Source organism: Lissotriton helveticus, chromosome 5_1 (genome assembly GCF_964261635.1).
Source record: "Lissotriton helveticus chromosome 5_1, aLisHel1.1, whole genome shotgun sequence".
Lineage (NCBI taxonomy): Eukaryota > Metazoa > Chordata > Amphibia > Caudata > Salamandridae > Lissotriton > Lissotriton helveticus.
In genome coordinates this window covers 349,131,236-349,152,882 of record NC_136065.1, presented here as the reverse complement: position 1 = coordinate 349,152,882, position 21,647 = coordinate 349,131,236, and the positions used below count along the sequence as shown (strand labels likewise).

Genomic DNA, 21,647 nt, shown 5'->3' with positions numbered 1-21,647 from the left:
AACAGATTTTAAAACTGTTTCTTTCAACAGGTTAACATCCAAAGATTGCATGCAAAAAATCTCAACCGGCTATATTCCTTAAAATCTTGCATGAAAAATTGATCGTCCATGAAACTTTTACTTACTTAAATCTTTTATATATCAATATATATAACTAATGGACTGATGACTAAACTCCGGCTCCGGGTAGCGCGCGACTCCCCGTAAAGAGCTTCAATGCCTCGTCAGGTAAGTGCTACATAAATGCAATTTAAATTTAAAGTAGAGGGAGAGTAAGCACTTAGTTGATTACCAAGATATAGTTCAAGCTAGTTCAAGTAAGATTTAGACAGGTTTTAGCTTTCTGCAGAATTTGAGCACAGTGTCTGGCCATCTCTTTTGAACCAAGAGCGAAGGCGATCCTGGTATTGAAACCCAGCAGGAGACGTCTAGTCCATCAAGATCGATTTTGACGGTCTAGGACATCTCAATCAAAGCATTTATATATATAGCGCGCTACTCACCCGGAGGGTCTCAAGGCGCTGGGGGGGGGGGGGTCCGCTACTGCTCGAACAGCCAGGTCTTGAGCTGCTTCCTGAAGGCGAGGTGGTCCTGGGTCAGGCGGAGGCGGGTCGGAAGGGAGTTCCAAGTCTTGGCGGCCAGGTAGGAAAAGGACCTTCCTCCTGTGGTGGCTCTTCGGATGCGGGGGACGGCGGCGAGGGCGTGGCTGGTAGATCGAAGCTGGCGTTTGGGAGCGTAGAAGTTGAGGCGGCTGTTGAGGTATCCTGGGCCTTGGTTGTGTAGGGCTTTGTGTGCGTGGGTGAGGAGCCGGAAGGTGATTCTCTTGTTGACCGGGAGCCAGTGCAGGTCTCTCAGGTGTCCGGAGATGTGGCTGCGGCGGGGGATGTCCAGGATGAGACGTGCTGAGGTGTTCTGGATCCGCTGGAGTCTCTTCTGGAGTTTGGCGGTGGTTCCGGCGTAGAGGGAGTTGCCGTAGTCCAGACGGCTGGTGACGAGGGCCTGGGTGACCGTCTTCCTGGTCTCGGAGGGGATCCATCGGAAGATCTTGCGTAGCATGCGCAGGATGTTGAAGCACAACGAGGAGACGGCGTTGACTTGTCTGGTCATGGAGAGGGAGGAGTCCAGGATGAAGCCCAGGTTGCGTGCGTGGTCTGTTGGTTTGGGTGCGCTGCCCAGGGCGGGGGGCCACCAGGAGTCGTCCCAGGCGGAGGTTGAGGATCCTAGGATGAGGACTTCGGTCTTGTCTGAGTTCAGTTTCAGGCGGCTGTTCGTCATCCATTTGGCCACATCTGTCATCCCTTCGTGCAGGTTGGCTCTGGTGGTGGTGGGGTCGTTGGTGAGGGAGAGGATCAGCTGGGTGTCGTCGGCGTAGGTGATGATGTTGAGGTTGTGCTGGCGTGCGATGGCTGCGAGGGGGCTCATGTAGACGTTGAAGAGTGTTGGGCTGAGCGAGGAGCCTTGAGGAACGCCGCAGATGACTTCGGTGGCCTCCGATCTGAACGGGGGGAGGCGGACTCTCTGTGTCCTTCCGGCGAGGAAGGAGATGATCCACTCCAGTGCCTTCTCCTGGATTCCGACGTTGCTGAGGCGCTGTACTAGGGTGCGGTGGCAGACGGTGTCGAAGGCCGCGGAGAGGTCCAGGAGGATGAGGGCCGTCGTTTCTCCGTTGTCGAGCAGGGCTCGGATGTCATCGGTAGCTGCGATCAGGGCGGTCTCGGTGCTGTGGTTGGCCCAGAAGCCAGACTGCGAGAGGTCGAGGGAGCCGTTCGTCTCAAGGAAGGCGGCCAGTTGCTTGTTGACAGTCTTCTCCATGACTTTAGCCGGAAACGGGAGCAGCGAGATGGGGCGGTAGTTCTTGAGGTCGGTGGGGTCGGCTGATGGTTTCTTGAGTAGAGCGCTGAGTTCGGCGTGCTTCCAGCTCTCCGGGAAGGTGGCGGTGTCGAAGGAGGTGTTGATGATGTCCCGCAGGTGGGGTGCGATGACAGTGTCGGCCTTGTTGAAGACGTGGTGAGGGCAGGGGTCTGTCGGAGATCCGGAGTGGATGGAGTTCATCGTGCGGATGGTTTCTTCGGTGCTGATCGGAGTCCAGGCGCGGAGGGTGGTGGTGGGGGGCGGTGGTTCGGTCGTGGCGTGCGTTGATTGAGTGCTGAAGCTGTTGTGGATGTCTGCGATCTTGTTGTGGAAGTAGGAGGCGAGGGAGTTGCAGAGGTCTTGCGACGGGGTGATGTCGTTGTTTCCGGCGTTGGGGTTGGAGAGCTCTTTCACGATGCTGAAGAGTTCCTTGCTGTTGTGCGCGTTATTGTCCAGTCGTTCCTTGAATGCGGTTTTCTTGGTGGACTGATGACTAAACTCGGGCTCCCGGGTAGCGCGCGACTCCCCGTAAAGTGCTTCAATGCCTCGTCAGGTAAGTGCTACATAAATGCATTTTAAATTTAAAGTAGAGGGAGAGTAAGCACTTAGTTGATTACCAAGATATAGTTCAAGCTAGTTCAAGTAAGATTTAGAGAGGTTTTAGCTTTCTGCAGAATTTGAGCACAGTGTCTGGGCATCTCTTTTGAACCAAGAGACTGCTCCAAAGGGAGGAGGCTACTCCTGCCAATGACCGAGAAGCAGCCTTGGGAATTGTGCCTATTTTAGTTCACGCCTTAGATTGCCCAGTATTCTCAAGTCTCTAGTCGAATCTAGATACTTTGAATGTCAGTATGAGAGCATGAGCATTACTCAAAAGTGATGCTTCGATATGGGAAACATTCTTTACAACGCAACTTTTACCACGCAGTGCCTTTACGATGCAACTTTTACAATGCAAACCATTACAACGCATTGCGCTGGGGGGGCGCTCTAGGATAGGGAATAGGTTTAATTTACTATCCAACACCTTCCCTACTATCCACGGGGACTGGAGTTGGAATAGTAAATTAAACTAATCACTATCCAGCGCCCCAAAGCACTATGCGTTGTAAAGGCATGCGTTGTAAAAACAGCGTTGTAAAGGCATGCGTGGTAAAAGCATGCGTTGTAATGTCATACATCCCTTCATATGCATGCTTTCTGAGCATCGGCCCAAAAAAAGTGAAAACGTGGAATGACACGGCCATTGCCACCCACTGTGTCATTCCGTGGTTGCTCACATGCAGCACCACACATGTATGTAGGTACGGAATGACATGGCTGCCATTTTCTTTTATTTTTACTTACTCATTCATGATGCTGGAGGCCATTTACATTGGTGAATAAAAATACGAAATCTTTTAACCTGCACTGCGTTTCAAACAGCAAAGCAGCCAGCTAGAAAATGGCAGCTGCCATCCAGGCCCTCCCAAAAATAATAGAAAAAATAAATAAATGAATGAGGTGGGTGGTGGTGGAGTTGGAGGGGCAAGGTTCGGTGCAAGCAATGAATAGTGGGTGGAAGAGAGGCGAGGGACCAATGGCAGCATACAAAAGAGCTTTAAACTGTGCGGAGGAGCTCAACAGAAAATGGCAGCTGCCAGGACCCAGCAAAGAATTACTAGTACCGTGAAGTACAGGGAGAAATGCAAGAGTGGGTTGGGGTTGGAGGGCAGGAGAAGGAAAAGCAAGAGGAAGGGGGATATTTGAGAGGGGGAAGCAGCACAAAATGAGTGAGAGCAAGGAAATACATAGACTCCCTTGGGGTGCTTAGTGAAAACCAAAAACATTTAATTCCCTAAATGTGAGAATTGGAAGAATACAAGTCAGCCAGTCAAAAGAATGGTTAAAGGCCTTTGCACCAGAAGAGGGACAAACACATCAAGAAGGAACGCCAACAGCCAAGTGGCAAGCAAATGGGAGTCACAGTAAATCCAATCAATGTAAGCAATGGGTGGGGTCTGAGCTCCCTGTCAGTGTTTTGGTAGGGTCACCATAGACTTTGGCCTACACACAGGCTGTCTGGTGGGTAAGACCTAAAACAAGATGGCTCCACCAGTAGTGGCTGGTGCGGTGGAAGAGTGACTGGCGGGGTGGGGTGGTTGGAAAGGGGTGGGGAGGACACAATATATATATTTTTTCAACGTACCTGCAGCCAACTGTGTCGAGCTTTTTTGTTCCTCTGGGAAACATCTTTTACAACGCAAATTTTACAACGCACTACCATTACAACAACATTATAACAACGCAACATCCATTACAACGCATGTCTTTACAATGCAACCATTACAACGCATGACACTACAACGCATACCACTACAACGCATGTCATTACAATGCAGTCATTACAACGCATACCATTACAATGCATAACATCCAACACTTACCCTACTGTTGCACCCCCTGGAGTTAGAATAGTAATTTCTACCCCTACACTATCCAACACTTACCCTACTGTTGCACCCCCTGGAGTTAGAATAGTAATTTTTACCCCTACACTATCCAACACTTACCCTACTGTTGCACCCCCTGGAGTTAGAGTAGTAATTTTTACCCCTACACTATCCAACACTTACCCTACTGTTGCACCCCCTGGTGTTAGAATAGTAATTTTTACCCCTACACTATCCAATACTTACCAAACATGCAATGTAATGTTATGCATTGTAATGGTATGCGTTGTAAAGGTAGTATGCATTGTAATGGAATGCGTTGTAAAGGTAGTTTAAAATTATTCGTTGTAATGGCATGCGTTGTAATGGAATGCGTTGTAATGGATGTTGCATTGTACAAAATGTGTTGTAAAGGTATGCGTTGTAAAAGTATGCGTTGTAACGTCATACAACCGTTCCTCTTTTCACAGGCACAGGCTTCTAGACTCCACGGCGGCCAATCCTGATGCTGCTCTCATGTCATGAGAGCAGCGTCAGAAATGGCCTGAGTGCCGAAAATTTGGCTGCCAGGGAGACCGGGAGTCTGTGCCTGCTGTCTACAACCCAGTAACGCAGCTGGGTTGGAGACAGCTTCAGTGCGCATGGCGGCTTGGCCGCCCTGAGACAGTCGGCCAAACCGTCATGCGCACTGATCACAGTGCACTACCACTCCTCCTCTGCCTGATGTCCCCCATTGTCCATGCCCAAAAACTCGGCTGGCAAGTACAAATAAATGATAACAAAACTTGTTTATTATCGTTTTATTTTTCCTTTCCTGCTGTTTTGAGACAGCTGAGAGGGGGAGCGACATTCCTCCGCCATAGTGGAGGAGCCGCGGCTGAGCTGCACATAGGTACTCTAGATTAGAGCTTCCCAGCTGCATGCTTAGGTAGACGTGTAGTTGGCTACATGTATTCCTTCAGGGACAACCTGGTTGGCTTGATGAATCAGCTATCTCTGCATTAACGTGGGTAAATCATGCTTTTGGAGTTGATTTTAGTATGACTTGTCATTCCTTGACAGTTTTTCTAATTTGCAGAGTTTTAAATGAAACTGAAAACAAAAAGTCTTCCTGAACTTAAAATACAAAATGCAAAACTCTGCTTAGAAATTGTAGAAATACTTACATCTTCCCATCCCTACAAATCAGACAGTAGAGTTCAACAGAAAAAGTTACTATAATGTGAGGTGTACTACAGCAGATGATCAACAAGCCATGCGGCCAATGAATGCTGTGGGCTAAGGGCTAAGGGCAGAGGAAGGGGGTTGCATGGCTTGAGAGTCGTTTTTGAGTGTAACTCCAATGGAAGCTTTACAGCGCCCAGAAGCCTCACCATGATGGCCGCGGCATGCTGGAAGGTCTGCGCTCTGCATTGCCATAAAAGCTGGAATAGGCATTGCCAATCATACTTTAGGCACTTCTTTCCATCAAGCAGATGATGATAATCTGTGACAAAATGCAGTGAAAAAGAGCCGAAGAAATCTCTGGAAATAAAGAGATGGGCGGTTTGCACCCTGAAGTGATGAGCGTTATTTGTTCTAGGAGAAATCTATCTCTTCACCCATCTGGACACCGACCACCATAGGTGACAAAAGCCGTCAAATGAATGAGTCTATTAGGGGGAGACAAAAAGTCTATTTATTTGGTGGTTTACAGATCACATAAATAAAGACTGGGCGAAGATCCATTCTCACGTGACAGCCCATATGAAATGTACAAAATGGATTGCATATAATGAGGGGTGCCTCCTCCGCCACCAGATAAGGGTGATTGAATTCTGTGATGTGGAATAAGCAGGCTCCGGGGCACAATGGAAGAGTACCCGGCCAGAAATAACTCAGCGAATAGAGAGAGGAAGATAAATTGAGCTGGACCCTCCCTCAACTCCCACTTCTTCCTATACATCTATCTGAATCAGACCATTCTTCCAATACACTGCACCAGACCTGAAAGGATTGCAGGGGGCGCAGTACTGTGTTTACTTGTGGCAAAGTGAAGGGGAGAGACCATGAGATCAATTCCACGCCGTGCAAGGCCGAATGCGGTGCATGCAGGAGCTTGGTTTTACATATGGTAATAAAATGTTACTTTTCGTTAAAAAATACCTTAGAAATTCACCATAAAAACCAAAGGTTGAAGTGATGTTATAGTTAAGTATGGTATTAGCATCTTACTTTGAATTACAAAAACCTCAGAAATTCACAGAAAAAATCAAAGGTTAAAGTGAGGTTATAGTTAGGGGAAAATGCACTGCTTATGACCTCACATATTACAAACCTCATGACGTGTTCTGTGACATTGTTAATAATATTACTGATTATAACTGAAATTACTTTGCTGACAACACTGTGCATGGCAGTGTTTTTTTTAGCTTAAAACGTAACGTTAAAACTGACAATTCACCTGACCAGAACATCACTTCAATCTTTGCTTTTTTCAGTGAATTTCTGAGGTTAGTTAATGCAAAGTAAGATATTATTACCATCCTAACTATAATGGCACCTTAACCTTTGTTTTTTTCAGGGACATAAATAAATATATATATATATGTGTGTGTGTGTATATATATATATATATATATATATATATATATATATATATATATATATATATATATATATATATATATATATATATATATATATATATACGCACACACCCAGACACACACAAATTACCTACTGGTGGTTGCCAGTAGGTAGTTATAGTTAGGACCTATTTTCCATAGGAAATCCCAGACATTCTATTTGCAATAACTTTGCGAAATGTTTAAAACTAGTGGGGCGCTCCGGTCTGCTCCTATCCTGAAAGTTTCACGGTGATTCGTGAAGCGGGGGCTGAGAAAAAAGGGGGGTCCCAACACGTGTTTTCCCCATGCAATTTTCCATAGGAACCTTTAATCGCAGCTACTGCTGAACGGAATTACACCAAACTTGGCAAAAAGGTAGCCCTTGGTTCAGAGTGGTGCCTTTTTGTTAAATGGTGTAAATCTGTTCAGTAGTTTTTTTAGATATTAAAGGAAAAAATATATATATATCTGGGCTGAGCCTAACCACACACCTCATCGTGAGATCTGATTGGCTGTAAGCACTTCATCCAAGAAGTGTTGGGCGCCATCTTGGGACCAATATACATGATAGCACCTCATTAAAAAGCACTACAGTTAATAGAAGGTTTTAAGACTTTAATTACATTATAAATCATTTCTTGATGGTACCATACTCATTTTAGGAATTGTGGTGTGTTCTAAGGAGATTTTACCATGTGAAAAATCCTTCTGCTGGGATATCATGAATCATGTTTGAGAGAAAACTATTTTCTCATGCTTTTCCCACAGAGGTTTGGAAGGTGATCTGTAAATTCACATTATCTTTCTCAGTCGTGAGAATTAAGTCTGACATTCTCAGTAAAACATGTACATCCAACAAGGGCAGAGACTGTCAGTTGATTCCTTTGTGTTCTACTGCAGCTTCCCAGAGTGTTCTAAAGAACAACTAGAGAGCTAACAGTCTTACTTATGACAAATGTATGGCACACCTGAAGCCATCTTGATTGGAATAAAGTGGTAACTCTTAAAACATTTAATTTAAAAAGGAACAAAATGAGGGGGTTCATTTTGCCATAGAAAGTGTGATTAGTGCTGCAGAAAGAAAAGTTAGGGCACATTTTGAGTGACTTCTCAAATCCTTGTCTATTTCATTAAACAAATCTGACATGCAGACTGAAACATGCACCTTCAATTCCAGCATCAGACTTACCTGGTGAGCAGTAGCTTTACTACAGTGATCTAATAAGCAACTAGAGTGCTAACATTCAAAATTTATGGCAAATGTGTGGCACATCTGAATGCCTTCTTGATGGAATCAAAGTAAAAAAACTGAAAGTATTTCCTACTGAGGAGACTGTAGTAAATGAGGAAATCAGGAAACTTCATAACAAATAAGTCTCCCAAGATGGCCACCAGAGACAAAAGAGCCCAAATGTAGCACAAATATCACCTAGATGTAGCCCAAGTATAGCCCAATGACAGAACGTCTCAGAATGTTCTAGAGAACAACTAGAGCGCTAACAGTCTTACTTATGACAAACGTATGGCACACCTGAAGCCATCTTGATTGGATTAAAGTGGTAACACTTAAAACATTTATTTTGCAAAGGAACAAAATGAGGGGGTTAATTCTTCCATAGAAATTAGGATTAGTGCTGCAGAAAGAAAAATTAGGGCACATTTTGACTTCTCAAATCCTCTTCTATTTCATTAAAAAATTCTGACATGCAGACTGAAACATGGACTTTGAATACCAGCAGCAGACTTCCCTGGTGAGCAGTAGCTTTACTACAGTGATCTAATGAGCAACTAGAGTGCTAACATTCAGAATTTATGGCAAATGTGTGACACATCTGAATGCCTTCTTGATGGAACCAAAGTAAACAAACATTGAAAATGCAATAGGTCTCACCTTCATTTAAGTTAAAGCAATTCTGTTTGTAATTAGGTGGCTTTTTAGCTTTGCTTGTAATAGTGTTTTTCAAACTTTCATGTACATAACATGCATATGTATGCATATATCTATAGGTATATGTATGCATGCATTTATATTTGTATTTACATAGATATGCATGTATTTATATATATATATATATATATATACACATACATATTTAAATGCATATGCATATATATATATATATGCATATATATATGTGCATATGTGTACGTGTAGAGAGAGGTAGAGAGAGGTAGAGGTGTAGAGGTAGAGAGGTAGATGTAGAGAGATAGATAGGTGGAGAGGTAGAGAGTAGTAGAAAGAGGTAGAGAGGTAGAGAGTAGAGGATGAGTAATAGAGAGTAGAGAGTGAGTAGTAGAGAGTAGTAGAGAGAGTAGCAGAGAGTGAGTAGTAGAGAGTAGTAGAGTGAGTAGTAGAGAGTGAGTAGTAGAGAGTAGTAGAGAGTGAGTAGTAGAGAGTAGTAGTAGAGCGTAGTAGAGAGTGAGTAGTAGAGAGTAGTAGAGAGTGAGTAGTAGAGAGTGAGTAGCAGAGAGAGAGAGTATTAGAGAATGAGTAGTAGAGAGTGAGTAATAGAGAGTGATTAGTAGAGAGAGAGTAGGAGAGAGTAGTAGAGAGTGAGTAGTAGAGAGTAGTAGAGAGTGAGTAGTAGAGAGTGGGTAGCAGAGAGTAGTAGAGAGTGAGTAGTAGGGTAGTAGAGAGTAGTCAGTCAGTGTCAGTCAATCAGTGTCAGTCAGTGTCAGTCAGTCAGTGTCAGTCAATCAGTGTCAGTCAGTGTCAGTCAATCAGTGTCAGTCAGTGTCAGTCAGTGTCAGTGTCAGTCAATCAGTGTCAGTCAGTGTCAATCAGTCAGTGTCAGTCAGTCAGTGTCAACTAGAGCAGCTCTGCTGACCTGGTTCTCTGGCTCTAAAGAAGCTCTGCTGGCCTCGTTCTCTGGCTCTAACGCAGCTCTGCTGACCTGGTTCTCTGCCTCTAGAGCAGCTCTGCTGACCTGGTTCTTAGGCTCTATATCAGGTCTGCTGACCTGGTTCTCAGGATCTTAAGCAGCTCTGCTGACCTGGTTCTCTGGTTCTAAAGCAGTTCTGCTGCCCTGGTGCTCTGGCTCTAAAGGTTCTGACCATCCAAATGTTTCACTTTTTTTGATATGTACTACTGTCAAGGTAAGATTAAGTAATCCAAACACTATCAATGCACAACTACATTCAGCGGTGCACTATATATATAAACATGTAACCAGCTACTTAGTAAAGTACTACCCATGCAACCTAGGAATCCTCCTGTCTGTCCCATGCACTTCTCCAATCACCCGTTCAGCACTATCTACGTTTCCAACAATATTTTGTAAAACTATGCATGCACACCTCTAACCAGCTACAAACTATTGATATGCTCTTCTAAATACCCAGTTAGTACCTATGCAGTGTAGGAATCCTACTGTCTGTCCCATGCATTTCTCCAATCACCCATACAGCACTATCGACTTATCCTAATACTCCACCAATACCTAAGCACTTATAAATTCACTATACACTCTGTAATACTGTAATTATTCTAGTTACTAGTCATGAACTTATGGATTGGCCTAGCTACTAACACAAGTACAGCTATAATATTTTGAGCACTATCCAAGCAGACCTCTAACTAGCTACATACTATTGATGCACTCTTCTAAATACCCAGTTAGTACTCATGCAGTGTAGGAATCGTCCAGTCTGTCCTAAGCACTTCTTTAATCACTTATCTACCCCTCTCTACTTATCCTATCACTCCACCAATACGTAAGCACTTATAAATTAAGTGCTCACTCTGTTTGTAGCACTGTCATCATTCCAGTTACTTGTGGTATTCTTATAAAATGATCTAGGCACCAACACAAGTATACATTAAATATTCTGTGCATAATCCCTACAAATCTCTAAGCATATACATACTATTGGTCCACTCCATTAAATACTGAAGTAGTACCCATGCAGCGTAGGATACTTCCTGTCAGTCTCATACAATTCTTCAATCACCCATCCAGCACTATGTTCTTATTGTATCAGTCTGCCAATATCTAAGCACTTATGGAGCAGTTTTACAAGCACCCTGCGCCACCAGTACATCACTTTTTGTAACGTAGTGATAGCGCCAGGCACTCCTTCATATTTACAAGGAGAGGAAAAGCCACCCTGCGTGGTTTTTCCTCTCCTTGTAAATACAACCCCTTCATACATAGAACTTTGCGTTGAAGTGGCGTTCCATAGGCATTGCTGTGGGTGTTCCCACGCAACACCCATAGAACAGGACACATCTCCATATTTATGAGAAATCGTTAATCTGGAGATGTGTGTGAATAGCTTTCTCCAAACTATAATGTAAATGCTTTCAGTTGTTTGCGCTGTGGCTGTGTGTAAACATCTTATGGAAAAATGAATGGAGAAAACGTGTTTTGTGACCCCCCATATTTTTCTCAGAACTAACTTGATGGATCACCCCAAACTTTCCATGCACAAACTAGTCAAAAAATACCACATTTGTGAAAAGGTTTGTGGACATTTGTCGAACGGTGCTAAAGTTAACAACACAAAAAAAAAATTCCTTTGGAAACACAATCCTAACTATAACTACCTTGTGATGATGGCCACTGGATAGTATATATTTAAAAAAAAAGTATAAATATATAGATATGTGTACACATACTTTACCTTAATTTCAAGTTTGTTGTCTTCTGATGTAGTGACCCCCAATATTATTGTTCACCAGATGTAATGCCGGATATGGAACGTTCACTGATGTGATTTCTATGTAATGCATCTAGTTCACTGATTGTGCGTTTGTGTTCATCAAGTACAATTATCCTCCCATCCCCACCCCATTCCAAACAAGCATTTACAATGCAACGGTTTCGCCTTTGTAAAAGTTAGAGCTATTGGCATTGTAAATGACAAATTTTGTATTTATGTGTTGGTTTTGAAAACAGATAAATAAATGGCATTGTCCTTTACAATGCCAATAGCTTAATCTCTCACAAATGCGAGACCTATTGCATTTGCACACACACACAGAGCACAAACACACACACAGAGCCACACACACACAGACAGACAGAGCCACACAGACAGAGCCACCCAGACACACAGAGCCACCCACAGAGTCATTCACATAGAGCCACCCACACACACAGCACCACCTACACAGAGCCACCCTCACACACACAGAGCCACCTACACAGAGCCACCCTCACACAGACATAGCCACTCTCACACAGACAGAGTGGGGGGGACGGACACCTGCACAACGAAGAAGAGCGGGGTGGGGGGAGACGGACACCAGCACAACCAAGAAGAGCGGGGGTGGGGGGGACGGACCCCAGCACAACTAGGAAGAGCGGGGGGACGGACAGCAGCACAACCAGGAAGAGCGGGGGTGGGGGGGACGGACAGCAGCACAACCAGGAAGAGCGGGGGTGGGGTGGGATGGACAGCAGCACAACCAGGAAGAGCGGGGGTGGGGGGGGGACAGCAGCACAACCAGGAAGAGCGGGGGTGGGGGGGGACGGACAGCAGCACAACCAGGAAGAGTGGGTGTGGGGGGGCGGACACTAGCACAACTAGGAAGAGCGGCGGTGGGGGGTGACGGACACCAGCATAACCAGGAAGAGCGGGGGTGAGGGGGACGGACACGAGCACAACTAGGAAGAGCGGGGTGGGGGGGACGGACACCTGCACAACGAAGAAGAGCGGGGTGGGGGGACGGACACCTGCACAACGAAGAAGAGCGGGGGTGGGGGGGACGGACACCAGCACAACCAGGAAGAGCGGGGGTGGGGGGGACGGACACCAGCACCAGCACCATTTTCAATGCAATAGGTCACGTATTTACGCAAGTTTGTGCTATTGACATTGCAAATATTTTGTTTTATTTATGTTTCAAAAACCAAAACATAAATAAAAGGTCTCACACTGCTGTCTCTCTTACACTGCTGACTCTGCCTTGAACACACCCACTGCTGTCTCTCTCACACACACTGCTGTTTCTCACACACTGCTGTCTTTCTTACACACACTGCTGTCTCTCATACACACTGTCTCTCACACTGCAGGTGTGGGTTGTTTCCAGCTCATCCCGGCTCTCACAGGCACCACCTCCGGGGATTGATAAACATGCAGGGATGTGCCTGCTTCGTGGGAGAGCAGGCCAGCGGGATGTGCAAGCGCTGAGAAGCCATGTGACGAAGGATGCGCCTACCATGTAATCAAAGGTCGAAGTGCATTAAAAAGTATGGGAAGTGTGGGGGGGGGAGTGGGTGCAGGGTCAAAGGCGTGGGTAAAAACACAAACTAGTGGGACCCTGGTGCAAAAAAAGGACAGTCTCGGCCCCGGTGCCACTGGACCTGCCGCACATTAATAGCTTCGCTCCTGAACACAGGACTTGTGATGCTGGTATAAAACCAGTGGCGCAAATCCAAGAAGCCATCTCAAAGTCCCCGGGTTCTGGTTGTTTGTTGCCACTGCGCATGCCGATCGGTTGTTTTATGCTTCATAGAAGTTACTCTGCGACACGCTGGTTTACATACTCACACATTATCTGCTGCATAATCCGTTTCTTGTTTTGTTTGTCAACAATGGTGTTCTCTTTTACAAACATTCGGGGAAAGCGGCTGTGGGAAATGTCTGGCCCTGGTAAACTGGCAGACACAAAATAAAGTTAAAGGGATGAGTGTGTTTTGAAATGAACCACGATACGTATGGGATTGTCGGCAATTTAAAGGTGAAATAACGTGATGTGGTCACATTCCTTCCTGCCTTTCAAGTCAACACACTGCATGCTGGGACATGTAGGAAAGGAAAACTACAGGATCTGAAATGCAAACTAATTTGGCTACATAGGCTGGTCTAGCTAAGGGCGTATGTGCTGTTCAGGTAAGCGCTAGTGTAGGCGAGGCATTATCTGATATTCCGCTACTGCGCTTGCTGCTTAAAATTAACTCTAACAATTGCCACTGACCCCGTGCATAACTAACTCAATTTGTGGATTTGAAATTCCACTTTTAAAACTGTGTCACATGTTCGGCGCTTGCAGCGCGGTCTTGTGCGTTTTTATCGCGCATTTTAAAGGGAAAGTTTTTCATTGTGTTGTGACTAGTGGGGCTTGTTAGGACATACCTGCATATAATTTTGGAATTTGCACCGCTGTTCTGCGGCCTGTTAGCTGGACTGGGGGCTAGGCGCCATCTTGGGAGGGGAAGTGCCGGCAAGGGACGCCATCTTTGTTGGCGTTATAGCTCTTGCTAAAGCCATAGCACGATTGGGTGCTATTTAAGGTGATCAGAGCAGACGCTCGCCCTGTTCAGGTAAGCGCTAGTGTAGGCGAGGCATTATCTGATATTCCGCTACTGCGCTTGCTGCTTAAAATTAACTCTAACAATTGCCACTGACCCCGTGCATAACTAACTCAATTTGTGGATTTGAAATTCCACTTTTAAAACTGTGTCACATGTTCGGCGCTTGCAGCGCGGTCTTGTGCGTTTTTATCGCGCATTTTAAAGGGAAAGTTTTTCATTGTGTTGTGACTAGTGGGGCTTGTTAGGACATACCTGCATATAATTTTGGAATTTGCACCGCTGTTCGGCGGCCTGTTAGCTGGACTGGGGGCTAGGCGCCATCTTGGGAGGGGAAGTGCCGGCAAGGGACGCCATCTTTGTTGGCGTTATAGCTCTTGCTAAAGCCATAGCACGATTGGGTGCTATTTAAGGTGATCAGAGCAGACGCTCGCCCTGTTCAGGTAAGCGCTAGTGTAGGCGAGGCATTATCTGATATTCCGCTACTGCGCTTGCTGCTTAAAATTAACTCTAACAATTGCCACTGACCCCGTGCATAACTAACTCAATTTGTGGATTTGAAATTCCACTTTTAAAACTGTGTCACATGTTCGGCGCTTGCAGCGCGGTCTTGTGCGTTTTTATCGCGCATTTTAAAGGGAAAGTTTTTCATTGTGTTGTGACTAGTGGGGCTTGTTAGGACATACCTGCATATAATTTTGGAATTTGCACCGCTGTTCGGCGGCCTGTTAGCTGGACTGGGGGCTAGGCGCCATCTTGGGAGGGGAAGTGCCGGCAAGGGACGCCATCTTTGTTGGCGTTATAGCTCTTGCTAAAGCCATAGCACGATTGGGTGCTATTTAAACGTCCCCCGATGACGCGTGACAGGTGTTTGCGCAATCAGCCATTAAAACTGTAACCAAAATGGACTACAGAGTATATAGTCTTTAGGCGTGCATTGTGCGTGCCGCCCCCCGCTAGCAGATAGAGGCCTCGGCATTCTGACCAGCTCCACACATCCCTGCGCCCCCCGCCCCCACCTCCAAGGTGGTCTCTTCTCAGCAAGACTTTGGTTCTCTGGTGAGGCAGCGGAGACACGAAGGCCCGGGGCCATCCATCCAGCTCTGTCAGCCCGCCGTTTGTCATGCTCGTTGCAACCACAACTAAGCTCTCAAAATAGTATCAGTTCAGTGGTGAATAAATTCCACCCCGTTATAAAGCATCCAAGAAAGGTTTATACTATAATACTATAACTGTTAATCACCGCTCCACAACCGAGTACAATAACCACATTTGAAGTACCAGATAAAAGATCTATATGAACATTAAATAAAGAGAAACATTTTTAAATCCCACCTAATGCAGAGCAATTATCTGCATGCACCGAAAGAAAGGACAGCGGGAGGGGGGGCGGGAAAGGAACGGACAGCGGGAGGGGGGGCGGGAAAGGAACGGACAGCGGGAGGGGGGGCGGGGAAGAAACGGACAGCGGGAGGGGGGCGGGAAAGGAACGGACAGCGGGAGGGGGCAAGGAAGGCACTCACCTGGACTTCCTCGGGCAGCGGGCGGCCGCGGATTGAGAACACAAACATGGACGCACAAAAAAATAAACCCCGCCCACGGCCGCGATGACGACATCGCAGAGGCGGAGAGCGAAAAAATCTCGGGAACGCCCCCGAATCTGGTCCGGCCTTGACGGACAGATCCGGCACCCAATGGCTAGCCTCCATTTATGGAGCTAGCCAATGGGAGCCGGGGGACGTTCCTGAAGCCCATATTGTAAACAATAGATTTCGCCTGCGCCGAAAAGCTGCGCAGAGCGCAGCCTTCGGCAGGCGAAACCTAAAAAGGCTTATGTACTTTCTATCTGTCGTTCAGACTCAGCTTCTGGGTAGAGCTGGCACCAGCACTCTTGTATTTTTTTGAGGAAAGCATTTAAACAAGAAAATGACATTTGATTATTACAATGCATTGCTCATCTGTGACTCACACTGTGAATGTGAGCAGGAGAAATGTTCATTACATAAAATGAAACGATGCAAAGTGAGAAAATCAATCAGAGCAGACTAGATCTGATGCCTACATAGTGATTGCAAAGCATCAAGATGAGGTGACTCACACAAAAATGATGGATGCATACGAACGGGAGCATGTGTTGATGTAATCGATTCCTTGGACTAAAATTGTAATTTCCTTAGACTTGTTTCCAGCATTGAAAAATGTCTGTCAGAGTTCTCCTTGAATCAGAGAAATGGATACAGAGTAGAAAGTGGTCAGACACTTTAACGTTTCTTGTGGCAAAGCTCTCAAAATAAGCTCTCAAAAATGGGTAAATTTATGAAACCCGGGAAGGTTGTCTTGGTCCTTTCAGGTCGATACTCTAGACGTAACGCTGTCATAGTGAAAAACATTGATGATGGCACATCAGACAGATCTTACAGTCATGCCCTGGTGGCAGCCATTGGTCGTTACCCATGTAAATTAACAGCCACTATGGGCAAGAAGAAGATTGCTAAGCGATCTAAAATTAAGGCCTTTGTAAAGGTTTGCAACTACAACCACTTGATGCCAACCAGATACTCTGTTGATATTCCCCTTGACAAAACCATTGTCAGTAAGGATGTATTCAGAGACCCTGCTCTAAAACGAAAAGCCAGACGTGAAGCTAAAGTGAAATTTTAAGAACGATACAAGACTGGCAAAAAAAATGGTTCTTCCAGAAGCTAAGCTTCTAAATTGGTGATATTGGAACATTTGGACATCAATAACCCTTTATGTTAACCCCCCCAAAAAAAGGAGATCAACAATTTTAAGTCAAGGTCAATGTTATATGCAGGGTTTAGTGGACAAGAAGGGAGAAGACTATTAGATAGCATGCATTCTGAAGATATTAAACTGCATAACAACCTTTGCTTGCATGCGACATAGCTTATTGTATTGTAGGGTTTGTATAGTGCAATACAACTACATGTAAGCACCTAAATGCTAACCTAATTGAATAGCACACTACACAAAGCGATGTTAAATTACGTAGACAAAAGCCATCACCAGCAGCAAAAAGTTAAATGTAAACCTAAACAAAAGCACTCCTGGCCTCTTGCTAACAAATAGAGAAAAAGTTCCCAATGTTAACCCTGACCACGTTTGCAGCAGTTCTTGTGTGCCATACTGCTCATACAATCAGAGTGTCCCTAACTATCTAAAACCAACATGGTAGAAGCTTTTTCCCCCATACAGAGCTCCTCTTCCCATCCTGGAAGTGTGGCTAGTTAAATGAGCAACCTCTCCTCTGTCATTGCTCAAAACTGGATCGGGGCTCCTCTCCTACCGGAAGTGATGCCTTTTTGGTTAGATGAAGAAAGGAGGGGCGAGACCCAGGTGTTAGCTACATCTGCCTGTGACAGAGTAGGCCTCTTTGAAGTTAATGAAGCACCCGGACACTGCCTAGATGGTCACCCTTTCAGAGGAACAGAACATCTTGCCATATCCAATGGCTTTGTCTTGGTTCTGGGAGAAAGGTTGAAACTCATCAAAGGGACTATTCAGTTCCTGTGTGACCGTTAAAAGCTCAACTAATTGGGCTTCTAGATACTTTAGACAAGCAAAAGTTTGTCTTTTTATAAGTAGCTTTTGTAAAATATCTAGTACAGATCGGACTTTACCAGTGAATTGGGCTTATAATACATACTTTAAAAAGCCCAAGAATTAACTTGTCAGCTGGTTCCTAATTGGAGATGACATTATTAATTTTAATATAGTATCCCAGTGCTTTCCGATGGAACAGCTAACCCTGCTACAGTAAAAATAGTTTTAGGGTTGCTACTGTAATAACATGTTTAACATTAAACCTTTACATGTCCTGTTTTTAAATACCATGCACGCTGCCTTATAGGCATGCAAGGCCTATTTAAGGGTAATTTATCAATACTTAAATATGGGATTAAGCCTGTCAAAAGGAGTTATTTTGACAAGACGAAATTGCAGTTTTATAACTACAGATAGGCCATAGTGGTAGGCGCATAGTTCAGTTTGGCACTATCATTCCAGTGGTGCCACAATGTGGGCTCTTCTCCACTAGTGACTTTTAACTTGCAGGCCCTGTGTACAATTTGTACATTTAACTATAGGTAAAGTAAAGATGCAAGTTAGGAGCTTAGCCATGTTCATCATGTTTTAGAGGTCAAAGCATATGCTCTGGGCATGGTGAGCAGAGTTACAGCACACAAAGTCAAAAAGACTGCAGCATCCGTTCATGACAACTAGAGGTGATCATGCAAAAAGAGGCATTTTCCTACATTTTCTCTTTAAAAATGTATGTTCGATTTATCCTTTTCCAAGATCATATTGCAGGTATTGCATATCCTCCATTCGCACCGGGTCACGAGTACCATAATCTGTTAAAGATGCAGAAGTTGTTACACAAACCATGAAAGTGCTAGATTTACCTCAAGTTTACTGAGAAAGAGTGGGCATCCATATTTTAGCCTCAACCTGAGGTTGTCACAGAATGTGTTGGTGCTGATAGATCATTTCTTGCTCTGTCCAGAACTTTGCTGCCCGCATGCTAGGGATATACATCTGTGCTGAGGAACCAATCAAGTAGAGGGGGATAGTGTGTTTATTGGTCTAACAAATACAGTGTCGCAGGACTTTATGCTCATCGTATGTATGAGCATCCTCGCAAATAACACCACGCTGGAATTTTCACAGTCATCGTGCTCTCTGATTTGCAAGGAGCATTGTGCAGCAAGAGCAGCTGAAGAAATGTCAAATTTGGCATTGGACAAAATATGTTAAACCTAGTCTTCTTATTCATGAGCCTCGTTGACACCATTCCTGCAAGAAATAGTGGTGTCTATGTTGTAGAAACAGTGCTTCAATTGTGAAATAAGTACCAGGGCCCTGACCAGGAGGCCACTGCAGCTTGCACCACCCATCGCTCATCATCACTGCCAAAACAACTACTAACCATCTCTCTAGGCTGCAAGTGCAACAGTTCAGATTATTACAGGTCCCCAAAAGTAATGGCTGGGGAGGCAGGTATTAGTAATTTTTAATGTATATTGTATTTATAAGCAACCGTTGTTCAGCTCATCTCTAAATTAGAAGAGCAGTACCACCATGTGTCAGACTGTCATAAGTGAAGTGTTAACAAGCATGTGCCGTGCCGAGCAACGGAAACCACCGGTTAAAATTAAGCACTGCATAGAAATGACTTTTTAGTGTAGGCAGGGATTATTGTGCGAGTTTCCCAATCCAAGATGAGGCTGATTTGTTTCCTATGATTTCAGTTACTTTCCTAACCATATACAAAGAAGACATTAACAAGTGATGGGCTCTCTTATTTCGTATTGTGCTCATTGCCCATGTGCTACTATTTTGATTTCTGATTTTGCTGCTTGCAGACAGATTTGCATTTGGATTGTCTTTACGATGTCTTGACCTGATGTCAGAAGGGTTTGGTGCCTTGCTTATTTACTTCTATCAAGAGCTAAAAGATTTCCTAGGAAGGTTTTTGAGATCATTGTTTTTCCCCTAACTGAGACCTTTTTAATGAGACAGTTGGGACTTTTTGCATGGACGATTAAGTGCAGTATTGCAGTATGACTAGTGGGTGGAATCACCCGTTCCTTGGACAATCAAGAAATAGCCCTTCTCAGCATCCAGTCTTGACAGGTAACTGGACCACATGGCTCCACATATTGATGATTAAATCTGATTGATACAAATACCATGTGTTGTCTGTGTTAGAAATGACTGAACACCAACTTATTGGTTAGGGAGTTGCAATATTGGATTGATGTGTCAGCATTTGGTTAAGAGAACTTTTAGAGTCTGCATACAGAAAGGGAGAAGTGAGGGTGAAAGAGTTAGACGAGGCCGGAAAGAAAGAAGCTGCTGTGATCGCCTGGTGGGGCATTTTACCCATTATTTAAATAGATGGACACTGCATTCCTTGATTGGTGGCCAAGTCATAATTTAAAAAATGTAACATAAAATGGAGTGTAACACAAATATAGCACAAATGAATCACACAAAGCTCACACTTCTGCATGTAAACTAAGCTTCTACTTTCTAGGGGAATTTGGCCACTTTTCACTTGTGAATAAACAGTACATTCATAATGAACAAGGCTGTTTTAAGGAGCAAGTTCTACTTTTATGATTCATCTCTTGGAAGTTTGTATCAGAGCTGGAAGAAGAAATATGGCTCCCTATAACTATATTATTGACTTCGAAGGAACATCAAACACAGTAGGCCTTAATTAAGTGGAAGTATTTGAAGAAATCTAGGGAATCCACAGCCATGGCTAAAATGATTCTGAAGGTATCACATGACTAGGTTACTACTTCATTTGTTTGGAAAGGATTATAGATGCATATTTTGTAATTTTATCTGTGGCGTCGTCCACCCACATGCCTTAAGACGGTAATGCTTGTACCTAAGCCTAAAATAGTACATGGTCTGAAGGCCAATGAAAACCAGCAATAACACCCTCTCCCACCACTCCCAGCATGGCCAAGACATGTGAAGAGAGGCAATAATGCTCTTCAGTGACTACTTTCTACTCTATAATGTGATGCTTTTGCCTCTTGGTAACATGCTGTGTCCTACAAGGAAATCAGCAGAACGGGCGAGAAAGGAAAGAGGGTTCTTTGGGGCACTGAAAATAGTATGCACTGTTTTCTGTCTGGTTTGACAACCCAGCGGTCAGCAGAGCAATTGTTAACAATTCTTTAACATATACCTACAATGGGCTTTGGCTCTGCCATGATGAGTCGTTCCCTTTCACCTCTTTGTAATGACTTTTTGGAGCATCGCTTCCTATAGAGTGGGGTCAGGACATGAGTGGCTACTTTACAACTCAAAAACTACACTGAATCATCACAAATTACTTTCTTTATCTCATACATGCATTGCGTACAAGAAACCTTTTTTTGTTGTTTTGTGTTTTTTCCCGGCAGCAGGTTTTTTTGTTAATGTTTTAGTCAGGACTTGTGTCTGTTTTCCCTTTATGTCTTCCGTATTGTTATTTGTCTTCTGTGCTTTTCCCATTGCCTTCCATTTATCTTAATTTCCCCTTTGATTTTTCCCTGTAGTCATTTGGGGCTAGATGTAGGTAAATCAGATTTACAGATTCATAAATACCGAATTTTACCGATTCGGTATTCATGAATCGGTAAATCTGATGTAGGTAATTATTTGGTAACAAATACCGAATCGGTAGGATTCGTTAATTACCGATTCGGTAATTACCGAATCGGTATTTGCCATTGATTCCTATGGGCCTTGAAGCCCATAGGAATCAATGGCAAATACCGATTCGGTAATTACCGAATCGGTAATTAACCGATACCGAATTGCCAAGGGGGACAGGGTGTCACTTTGACACCCTGTTGCACCCCTGTTTCTGGCTTGTGTGCCATGTGACACACATACATGCCCTTAGGTCATGTCTGTGTGCCACATAGCACAGGTGTAAATGCACAGATGTGCATATACACAGGAATTCGTTA

At 44.5% G+C, this 21,647-nt stretch overlaps 1 protein-coding gene and 1 pseudogene across 2 annotated transcripts in view; one reads left to right on the top strand and one right to left on the bottom strand.

Moving 5' to 3' along the window:
* Window positions 1-21,647, bottom strand: part of PLCH2 (phospholipase C eta 2) — a 631,566-nt gene that overhangs the window by 457,087 nt on the left and 152,832 nt on the right. The gene's annotated exons all lie outside the window — the stretch shown is intronic.
* Window positions 16,456-16,848, top strand: LOC144754540 (large ribosomal subunit protein eL27 pseudogene; annotated as a pseudogene). Its single transcript, XR_013594739.1, has one exon. The product of XR_013594739.1 is annotated as a large ribosomal subunit protein eL27 pseudogene (transcript).